Source organism: Adiantum capillus-veneris, chromosome 11, assembly GCF_014529385.1.
Source record: "Adiantum capillus-veneris isolate H3 chromosome 11, ASM1452938v2, whole genome shotgun sequence".
NCBI classification, from domain to species: Eukaryota; Viridiplantae; Streptophyta; class Polypodiopsida; order Polypodiales; family Pteridaceae; genus Adiantum; species Adiantum capillus-veneris.
The window spans coordinates 136,979,291-136,991,263 of NC_140941.1; the positions used below are offsets into that span (position 1 = coordinate 136,979,291).

An 11,973-nucleotide genomic window follows, 5' to 3' on the forward strand; every position below is an offset into this window, starting at 1 on the left:
CAATGACTAGAAACACATCATCTGCATACTTGACATACAAAGGCTCTCAGTTGGACTATTCTAAAACTAACGAAGCTACGTAAGTATCAATATTTTCATACCAAGCATGTGCAGCTTGCATCAAACCATTCAAAGCCTTATTAAGATTGCACACCTTGTTAAGCTACCCTTTTTGAAAAAATCACGAGGCTATGCTGGATACTCTTCATAAATACAATATCTATGCCCAATAGATGTACATTCCAACAATTTTGTTCTACATGCACAAATGCTATGATGGTAGTCATAAGACAAGTGGGAGCAAAAGTTTCATGAAAATCAATGCCCTTCTCTTGAGCATACCCTTTTGCCACAAGTCTAGTCTTATAGTGATCAATACTAGCATGGAGCTTATGTTTAAGTTAGAGAACCCACATCATACCAATGTAATTTTTCTCCAAGAGGCAAGCCAAAAAAATGTCATGTGTCATTCTTCACACGATAGTTATTACAAGACTAGACTCTCAACACATACACACACGACCCCCCACACCCACACACAAGTTAATGAAATTCTCTCCCTATCTCCCTCTCTCTCTCTCTCTCTCATCAAACAATGCCTTCAAAGTTGCCCCTGAATTTGCTCCCCTTTTTCTCCATACCATCCACGAGCACAAATAGAGATCTCATCATCGTGCAAAGTTGGAATCCACCAAATATATGTGAACCATTGGCTTCTCCTTATATGGGGGCCTTACAAACTGTGCAACATATATTATGGTGGAAAAACTGAGAGGTGTGGGCATTGCAAGTATACCAACACCCCCCTCTCAATGAACACCGAAGATTCTCTATGTTGGCAGTGTGCCAACTCCAAGTTGATGAAGATGTCGAAGTAGCTGGTGTTTCCCTAGAGCTTTTGTGAATATATCTGCACAATTATCTTCAGTAGGACAATACTCTAGCTCTACAATTTCATCCTCATTAGCTCTTGAACATAATGATACTGGACCTCAATATGCTTTGTGCGTGCATGGAAGACGGGATTCTTGGCAATCGCCATGCAACTCTGGTTGTCGCATTGAAGTGTTGTTGCTGAATGAAGAGAAACACCTAAGTCCATGAGGACTCGCCTTAGCAAACTACTCCACAAGATGCAAAACAAGCAGCTTTGAACTCTGCTTCCGTTGAAGAAAGAGTGACGGTTGGCTGCTTCTTGCTGATCCAAGAAAACACTCCAGAACCAAGTGAGAAACAAAATCCAAAAACTCACTTTCTAGAGTCACAATCTCCTGCCCAATCGGAGTCACAATACCCATTAAGAGTACTAGTAAAATGGCATGGCTCTCTCAACTCTCTCTCTCTCTCTCTCTCTCTCTCTCTCTCTCACACACACACACACACAAACGTTTTTGTATTGTATTCCTCGTGTGTGTTGGGAGTTGGTGCCTTCTCATTGTCTTGATGGCCAAGCTCTACTACACTAATGAGGATGGCATGAATGATGTCATTTGCCATCCTAGCAACTGCTCCACTATCACCCCCGTCCCATGCTCTCCTCATCCCAAACCTAAATATAATCTCTCTCTCTCTCTTCTCTCTCTCTCTCTCTCTCTCTCTCTCTCTCTCTCTCTCTCTCTCTCTCTCTCTCTCTCTCTCTCTATATATATATATATATATATATATATATATATATATATATGTTGAGTGTTCGTGCTACCATCGTATGTGCTGCTCAACTTGATGGCAAGCTCTCCTCCTCTTATAAGGATGATGATCATCACGTCGATGAGGTCTCTTGAAGTCTAGCTACTCATGTAGTCGAGCTGCCCATGTCCCCTTCTCTCCTCAACCTGAACTTGAAGAGCATCTCTCTCTCTCTCTCTCTCTCTCTCTCTCTCTCTCTCTCTCTCTCTCTCTCTCTCTCTCTCTCTCTCTCTCTCTCTCTCTCTCTCTCTCTCTCTCTCTCTCTCTCTCTCTCTCTCTCTCTACCACCATTGTTTTGTTAAGCTTGCTCACCATCCTAGTGACCAAGCTCCCCTTTTCTCATGATGAGGATTATATCAACGACATCTCCTACCACATGGTTTCATCTCTCTCTCTCTCTCTCTCTCTCTCTCTCTCTCTCTCTCTCTCTCTCTCTCTCTCTCTCTCTCTCTCTCTCTCTCTCTCTCTCTCTCTCTCTCTCTCTCTCTCTCTCTCTCTCTCTCTCTTTGTGGCCTACCCTTGTTCACCATGCCGTAGCTAACGCCCCCACAACCTGCTTCGGCAGTTCGATAGTTGACCCCAGCAGCCCGGGCCCAATGTTCAAAAAAACTATTTTCCCAAACATACAAAATTCCCTTTCTTGAATTTGCAAAGAGGAAATTTTTAAAAAATAGGTTATTCTCTCAAATTTTTACACTATTTTTCTTTATTTTGGTGTGGAATTTCTCCTTTTCCCCTTGCCCGGGCCCAATGTTTGAGAAAAACCATTTTTCCAAACATACAAAATTCCCTTAACCTAATTTGCAAAGAGGAAATTTTAAAAATTAGGTTATTTTTCTTTATTTTGGGGTGGAATTTCTCCTTTTCCCCTTGCCCTCAACATGCATTTTTGGATTCGAAAACAACACGATATTAAGTTGAGACACATTTTTCCCAAACACTGATACAAAATTCCAATTCAAGAAAGGGGATTTGTGAAGAGGAAATTTTAAAAATTGGGTTATTTTTCTCTATTTTGGGGTGGAATTTCTCCTTTTCCCCTTGCCCCCAACATGCATTTTTGGAATCGAAAACAACATGATATTAGCTCAGACACACTCACCCGGGCATGAGGTTGCGTGATTGTCCCGATCCGTCACAATTTTCTCTATTTTGGGGTGGGATTTCTCATTTTCCCCTTGCCCGATGCCGTGCATCCTTGGGTGTTGACGATGATGAGATGACAATGATGATTTTAGCTTTTCACTTTATTTTATTTTTATTTTGTAATCAGACATTGTATTAGATCCACCAAGATTGTATGAGTTCGGTCTCTTAGACCCTTGGCCCTTTGAAGACATATAATATAAAATTTCATTTCATCTCCCTCCTCTCCACGTGGGATTGCTCTCTCTCTCTCTCTCTCTCTCTCTCTCTCTCTCTCTCTCTCTCTCTCTCTCTCTCTCTCTCTCTCTCTCTCTCTCTCTCTCTCTCTCTCTCTCTCTCTCTCTCTCTCTCTCTCTCTCTCTCTCTCTCGTTCTCTCGTGCAATAAGGTAGGCGGGCCGCGGGCGCTCTTGAGTCGTCATCACGCTGCTTCACACGCCCCACGTGCGAGAGGCACGGAGACTCACAGCAGACTCTCTCTCTTTCTCGCTCTGAGCGCACTCGCTAGGTCGTTGTGTTTCCGGGCTGCAGAAGACACGGGGGCCGGAGAAGGAGGTCACACCACATGGCGGGGGGGAGCCAGAATCCCTCCCCCTTTTATACTAGTAGAGATTGTGCCAATGCCATAGGCAATGCCATGGCCCAAAGTACCTTTGATGTACTTAAGAACTCGCATACCTACCTTCCAATGTGATTCTCTTGGTCGGTTGGAAAACCTGCTTAAAACACCTACTGCAAAAGAAGTATCCAGCCTAGTGTTGCACAAGAAAATTAATCTTCCCACAAGTTTTTTGTACCTTTTAATGTCGACTAAGGGAGAAGAATCTTCCATGGAAAGTTTTGCATTTACCTCCATTGGAGTACTCACAGGTTTGCAATCCATCATGCCAAAAGCTTTTAGGATCTCTGATGCATACTTTTGTTGAGAGATGAAGATGCCTTTTGAGGATTGCCAAACCTCAATCCTCAAACAGTAATGCAACAAACCTATGATTGTCAATTCGAATCAAAACTCAAACTCTCACGAGTTTGTTGGATGAGCTCTTTGTCCATTGGAATACTCACAGGTTTGCAATCCATCATGCCAAAAGCTTTTAGGATCTCTGATGCATACTTTTGTTGAGAGATGAAGATGCCTTTTGAGGATTGCCAAATCTCAATCCTCAAACAGTAATGCAACAAACCTATGATTGTCAATTCAAATCAGAACTCAAACTCTCACGAGTTTGTTGGATGAGCTCTTTGTAGTCACCTGTGATTATCAAGTCATTGACATACAAGATAATAATGACTTGTTTTTCATTCTCTCTAAGCACATATAAATTCACTTTAGAAGCACTTCTTCTAAAGCCAAGTTTTTTTCAAAACTTATCAATTCTGACATACCATGCTCTTGGAGACTGTTTCAGGCCATATAAAGCCTTCTTCAATCTGCAAACCTTCTGTTTTGAATGGGGCATCTCAAACCCTGGTGGTTGCTCAATATACACCTCCTCCTTGAGAATTACATTCAAAAATGCAAACACAACATCCATTTGGTAAACAACCCATAAATAGATAGCAACAAGAGCAAACACAAGACGAATAGTTGTCATTCGAGTTGTGGGAGCGAAGGTGTCACTAGCATCAAACCCTTCGACTCTAGAGAATCCTTGTGCTACTAACCTGGATTTGTAATTTTGCAAAGAGCCATCAGCTTTATGCTTGAGCTTGTACACCCATTTTGTGCCAATGACTTTCTTCTTTGGAGGCCGATCTACTACTTCCCAAGTGTCATTCTTTGTGATGCCGTCATATTCAGAATGCATCGCTTCCTTCCACTTTGGATAAGCCATGGCAAACCTGGTTTCTCCACCGTATGTGGCCCTTCTTCAAATACCACATCCTGAGTGGTGAGTATTTTCTTTGCCTTTGGATCATAGAGTTTGTAAGCCTTAGACTCTTCACTGTATCTGAGAAATACGCACTTCTTGCTTTTGGCTTCTAACTTTGCTCTTTGTGAATCAAGAATATGTGCATAACACAAACAAACAAATGTTTTGAAATGCAAGACTGAAGGTTTCTTACCAGAATAGGCTTCTTGAGGCGTTTTTCCTTTCAAAGCCTTTGTGTAGCTTCGATTGAGAATGTACACTGCTGTACTTACTGCTTCGGCCCAAAAAGAATCTGGCATACCCTTGGCTTTGAGCATACACCTTGCCATTTCTACCACCGTTTGATTGCGATGCTCCACAACACCATTTTGTTGTGGTGTGTAAGTTGTAGTAAGGTGTCATTTTATGCCATGCTCATTGCAGTAATTGTTGAATTCATTTGAGATGAATTCTCCTCCTCGATCAATGCGAAGCTTTTTCACCTTCTTTCCTGTTTCATTTTCTACAAGCTTTTGCCACATTTTAAACTTTCCAAAAGCTTCATACTTCTCACGAATGAAATACACCCACATCTTTCTACTAAAGTCATCGACTAACAGCAAAAAGTAGAAAGATCCACCGAAAGTGGATGTAGATATTTTTCCACAGAGATCTGCGTGTACCAACTCTAGATGAGACTATGCTCGATTACTACTCTCTTGTGAAAATGCCTTTCGTTGTTGCTTGCCCATCATGCAAGCTTCACAAACTTCATTCATATCTGAGATTTGAGGTTTGTGTGCCACAATCCCAGATTTTTGCATCTCTTTTTAGCACAGCAATGCTTAAGTGACCAAACCTCTCATGCCATAATTGAGTTGTACCTTTTTTTGTAGTGACAATAAGTGCAGAAAGTTCATAGAGGTTGTTGCGCCTTACGGCCTTTCCCACTGTGTTGCCTTTAGAATCAAAGATTTCTGCTCCATTTTTCTAGAAACGGACTTCAAGATCACGATCAGTGATTGCAGCAATGGACAACAAATTCTTCTTGATTTGAGGCACATACAACACATTAGAGATCTCTTTAGTCTCACCTATAGCTGCGAAAAAAGAAATTGTCCCAGATCCTTCGGCTAAACATTTGGCATTATTCTCAACAATTACACTTATGGGTTCCTGTCTCGAGGGATTCACCATGAAAAACTTACCGCACCACGTAAGTGTAGGGGAGGGGTTTTTTTTACAAGTTACATAAGCATATAAGTTAGGGGTAGGCTCCCAATAATTTATCTCCCAAGCTTAAAAATAAGGGAGGGGGTATCATATTTAGGGGGGGGGGGAGTAAGAAGTGAGAAAAGGGGAAAATGAGAGGAAATTTTTGTGTTTCAAAATCATGGCCCAAAGAGTCTACCCTCAAATTTGTGAGTCAATAGCTACAAAGATACATGCAAGAACTAACACTGCTTTGTATTAGTTGCTTGTTTTGTGATTATAGTTCATTTATTGAGGGATGAAAGCTTGTATAGATGCAAATTTACACTGAGAACCTAACACAACTTTATAACAGAATCACTTACTCACATGACAATGGCGCATAATGCTTCTGCATTCCTTCTTTTCCAGGTACGTAGAAGAGTAGCATCCGGGGGAATTACAACGCTTGGATTTGCCGGATCATTTGTTGCAGTGGGCTCTGGGACGTCTACACCATTTGGCCCCAACACCGTATCCAGCAATTCATATGAATCCAGAATTGCAAAAATTTTGAATTTTCACAATGTGTAGTTGGTGCCATCAAGCTTTCCTTCGATGAATGTTGGTGGAAGAATGCAAAGCGGAGTAGCACCGGCAACAGCACTTGAAGACGCCAACATAATTGATATTGCAAAGTAATAAAAGTACTTCTCGTACTTTCTAGCTACGAGCACCTAGTGCTCTGATACCATGTAATAAATGCGGAATACAATAAGGATCTAGTAGCCTCCTAGTAGCAAAGAGAGTAGAGAGATATACGATGCAATGTAGATTAGTGGAAAATCAAAAACTTTAGATTAGCACATTATTACAAAGTGATGGCGTCATCCATCCATGCGCTCTCAAGGTAGAGCTTAGATGGCGATTAAGACAACTAGAGCAAGTAGGAATACAAAGGACTAACAATCCTTATACAAGGATGTGTTGTGTGCGTCAAGTGTACACACCATTCTACCGAATTACTCATGAGAAGGCCTCCTTATATAGATGTAAGGGATCCTCTAAACGCCCATGTGCAGCCGCCCTTAGATAGCCAAGTCCAAGTAGGACTCTCCCATGCACCCATGTGTAGGTGCTTTTGGGTAGACAAGTCCTCCTAGAAATCGGCCACCGGCACTGGCCACCGGACGGCCATTTTCCGATTGTCTTTCAGCCGTCGTCCAGCCAAGATATTTCAACGAAAAGGAAGACTCCGGCGAAGGGGAAAAAAAGGCTCCCCCTTTACTCTATACTATCCACGATCACAAATAGAGATCTCATCATCGTGCAAAGCTGGAATCCACCAAATATATGTGCACCGTTGGCTTCTCCTCATATGGGGTCCTTACAAACTATGCAACATATATTGTGGTGGCAAAAATGAGAGAGGTGGGCATTGCAAGTATACCAACATGAAATTCTTTCAATTTTTTGGTCCAAACTTGAAGCATTTGCCGATGTTCACACTAAAACTTGTAAAATTTTGTATATTTTCTTGATTGCAAGCTCAAAATCTAGCCAAGATTTTCTTGAGAAAAAAAAGATAGACAATGCATACACAATTAACCTCTCTTGCAGAATAGGTCACGCGTCTCCATCTCTAGAAATGGTAGAGGAGCGAAGCATGGACGCACCTAGCTCTCTCTCTCTCTCTCTCTCTCTCTCTCTCTCTCTCTCTCTACACACACCACCCCTCACACCCACACACACGTTAATGAAATCCCATCCTATCTCTCTCTCTCTCTCTCTCTCTCTCTCTCTCTCTCTCTCTCTCTCTCTCTCTCTCTCTCTATTCAATTGCCGATGCACTTTGGCTAGGTATTCAAGCTAGTTAAGTGAAGAGATACATCTCATGGATACCAAGGAGCCAGCATGATGACATGCCACTCATCCTATTGCACGCTGCCAAGCCAGAAAATAGTCGTAGCCCACAGTATGATGACCAGCCCAACCACTCTCGGCACCAATAAACGCCCATTGCCCACCCCTAGGATTGTTTGCAAAACTCATGCAGGATGGATTGTCCACATGAGCAGTGGCAGGTGCACGAGGGAGAGCACCTAGTGTCTAGATGGTTCCTACGTGACTCTATTGCTCTTTACAATCCAACTTAATGCCATCTCTCTCTCTCTCTCTCTCTCTCTCTCTCTCTCTCTCTCTCTCTCTCTCTCTCTGTGTGTGTGTGTGTGTGTGTGTGTGTGTGTGTGTGTTCTCCCCCCCCCCCCCCCCCCCCCCCCCCCCAACACACACACATACACATACTTGGATTGACGTATGCCGCCATGTTTGCAACTGACGCCAAGCAACTCTCTCTCTCTCTCTCTCTCTCTCTCTCTCTCTCTCTCTCTCTCTGTGTGTGTGTGTGTGTGTGTGTGTGTGTGTTCTCCCCCTCCCCCCCAACACACACACATACACATACTTGGATTGACGTATGCCGCCATGTTTGCAACTGACGCCAAGTAACTCTCTCTCTCTCTCTCTCTCTCTCTCTCTCTCTCTCTCTCTCTCTCTCTCTCTAGGAGGCCATGTAATTGTGTCAACTTCTCCAAGCTCCTGCTTGGATTGCATGCGTGCACATGTTCGAGAGGTGCACTATTCGTGGACCCTTGGCATGAGAGCTTGAGAATTTCATAAAGAAATAAAATAGATAGATTTACTTTTAAATTATTTCGATCAAGGAAAAAAGATGTGGCACTCTTTTTGAGACCTCCCTCTCTCTCTCTCTCTCTCTCTCTCTCTCTCATACACACACACACACACACGTGCACGCACATACATGCACCCTTCCATTTTGAGGCTATTTGAGATCTGTACTTGATTGAAATTGGAGTTTAGTATATTTATTGCAAAATCCTAGCTAGATTCCAAGTTTGCCTTGAAGTAAACTCTCAAAATTTTGATAGTGCATACGAACAATTTCTTACATTTTGAACTTTTATGGCTCTAAAACCAAAATTGAGCCACCATTGAATTGGCTTTCAAAAGGAACATTAAGTAAAGTCCAAGTCTAGGGAAAAGTAGAGTCAAACCTCCTTTTTATTTCTACTTGATAGGTTCAGTGTTGAAAGTTCAAAAGGTTCACAAATTCCAAGCGTCATAAGAATAAAACATTTTGTAAGATTTTCTTTCAAGTGAAACAATGAGTGACAGACGGATGTAGCTTTCGGGAAAAATGTGTTTCAGCTTAGTATCGTGCCGTTTTCAATTTCAAAAATGCTGATTGAGGGCAAGAAATTCCGCCCCAAAATAGAGAAAAATAGTGTAAAAACCCGGAAAGTAAATCTAAGTTTCTAGAATTTCCTCTGGGCAAATTCAAGGAAAGGAATTTTGTATGTTTGGAAAATTGATTTTTCCCTAACACTGCATGATGGATGCCTCCTTCTTCTGCATGATGGATTTGGCAGTGTAGGATATATGTCGTATACATATACAATATGTATATGTCGTATACAGGTTGGATGATTTTATTCCCACTGCCGAGTCAAAGACATTGTGTGGGCGAGGGAAAAGTAGATTTTTACGCACAAGGCAGCCTGGCAGGCAGGCTGGGTCAAATTGTAAGAGGAAGCGCAACGTCGATGTTATGCTGCTTTAGTCAAGGACGCGGTGGTTTGTAATGGCTTATATATGCAAGACAGAGTCTTCTGCTCCACCACCGCAGCACATCCGACTCCTATTCCTGATCCCTCTCTCATTTTGCAGCTTATCCCAGCCTCTCTCGCTCCGCTTGGCCCTGCATTTGATAGCTTCACAGCAGCAGCTATGGAGCCTGCTGCACGTCGCATCCGCTTCGTGCTCACCACGGCCTTGCTCTCCTCTGCACTTCACATCCTCTGCTTCTTGGCGCCGCTCTCCCTCGCGCAATCCTGTACCTCCACCTACACGGTGCAGTCCGGCGACACCTGCTACGCCATCGCGGAGGACAACGGTATCGCCCTCGCCGACCTCCAGACCTGGAACGCTGACATCAACTGCGACAACCTTCAAATTGGGCAGCAGCTCTGCCTTTCCGCCCACTCCCCCTCGCCCACTCCGGCCGGGCCTGGTAACGGCAAAGTATTCCGAGAGTACATCGGCGCCCTCTGGAATGGCGTCTCCCTCACCGATATGCCCATCAACAGCAACGTGGAAGTGCACTTCATCCTCTCCTTTGCCATCGACTACACCAGCGATGGCTCCTCCGCCACCAGTGGCAAGTTTGCAGCCTTCTGGGACACCACTCACATCACGCCCGATGCCGTCAAGGCCATCAAAGCGCAGCACAGCAACGTGAAGGTCATGTTGAGCCTGGGTGGCGACACAGTCAATAACAATTATGTGCAATTTCAGGCGGCGTCGGGCGTCGCCGCCTGGGTCTCCAACGCCGTCTCCTCCATCACGTCGCTCGTTCAAGCGTATGGGCTGGACGGCGTGGATGTCGACTACGAGCATTTCGACGTAACCAGCGATGGTGACTTCGCCTCTGCAATCGGCCAGCTGATAACGCAGCTGAAGCAGAACGGCGTCATCTCTGTGGCCTCCATCGCTCCGTTCGATGGAGTGAGGGAAGCGTACACAGCGCTGTGGGCGCAGTATAGCTCCGTCTTCGACTACGTCAATTTCCAGTTCTACACATACGGCAGTGCCACTACAGCGGCGCAGTATGTGAGCTACTACAACACGGCGGTCTCCACCTACAGCGGCGGGAAAGTCCTGGCCAGCTTCACCTCCGCCGATGGCGCTTCCTCCGTCTCGCCCGCCACTGCGCTAGCCGCTTGCCAGCAGCTCCAGGCCAGCAACAGTTTACCAGGCATCTTCATTTGGAGTGCTGACAACTCCTTCGTCTCTGCCACGGCTCCCAACTTCGAGTACGAGCAACAAGCTCAAACATTGTTGGCCAGTCAGTGATATTATTCACTCCCCACACTCCTACCCAAGACGTCTTGAGTTCGAAACTTGTCGGATCGATCTTTGAGATGCTTGGGATTGACCTTAAAATTATTCTTCTTCTTCTCTCTATACATTGAACCCTACAAAAACCTTGCCATAACTGAAAAGCTTATACAACACACACACAGCTTTTTCATAGTCCCCTCTCCTATATAAACTCTCCACACTTTACTAACTTTGAAACACCCATCTATTCAATAAATTTGTCCTTCAAACCCTTTTGTGCCCAAACAATTCAACTATATCGCCTCATGTCTATAGAAGACTTTTGAAACGAATGCTTGTTTGTGTTAGTTTGTTTCAACTAATGTCAAGCTAAACTATCTAGCTTCTCTCAAGCTATAATTGAGTGTTTCTTTCTTGTGAAGCAGTTGATGTTGGAGTCGAGCGGATTGTGTTCTCAACAAGTAAACAATTTCAACAATTTTATCAATAATGTCTTCCAATCACGTAAGCATAGTGGCTTTGGGAGGAAGCTCAATTAGATGCCATTTGCCAAGTGTGGCGATGAGGACATCTAGGATGAGGGTAATGGTGCTCAGATGGAGACCATAAGAGATTAGGCTTGTGTGGCAGATAAGCCACCATTATGCATTGCTTGAGCTCACTCTCTTAATGGTAGGGCGACATACACAACGTCAACTCCTCATACATGGTTGCATTGCTCGGATTGACCATGCAATAGTTTACACTTCCATTGAATATGCACCCTGAAATTTCTCTCAGACTTTGATTCTAGCTGTAAAATTCATTTTGCATCATGTAGTTTCTAAGCATGGGGAACGCTTGGGTATATGCCCAATAACAGTTTTCATACAAGTGGACACTTGATTGTATGAAACTCTTCTCACACTACATGAAAATTTCTCTCTGCGGATCTTGTCAAAACCTTCCCAATTGTTTCATAAACAGTTTCAAAACTTATTATCGGGTACGTCCAAGTGCGGCAACTTTAAACAAAGATATAATAGTACTAAGAGTCTCTTACTAAAAGTCAAACTTTAGAAGGATTTTTGAAGCTATTCAAAAGCTCTTTCTTCTGAAAGTTACAAAACTCTCTCTCTCTCTCTCTCTCTCTCTCTCTCTCTCTCTCTCTCTCTCTCTCTCTCTCCACTAGTTACACCTACT

General features: G+C 43.6%; 2 pseudogenes; one reads left to right on the plus strand and one right to left on the minus strand.

Moving 5' to 3' along the window:
* Positions 1-830: 830 nt before the first annotated feature.
* LOC147448083 (secreted RxLR effector protein 161 pseudogene) lies at positions 831-3,716 on the minus strand (annotated as a pseudogene).
* A 5,812-nt stretch (positions 3,717-9,528) lies between these two features.
* Positions 9,529-11,138, plus strand: LOC147448084 (chitinase 2 pseudogene; annotated as a pseudogene).
* The last annotated feature ends 835 nt before the right edge of the window (positions 11,139-11,973 follow it).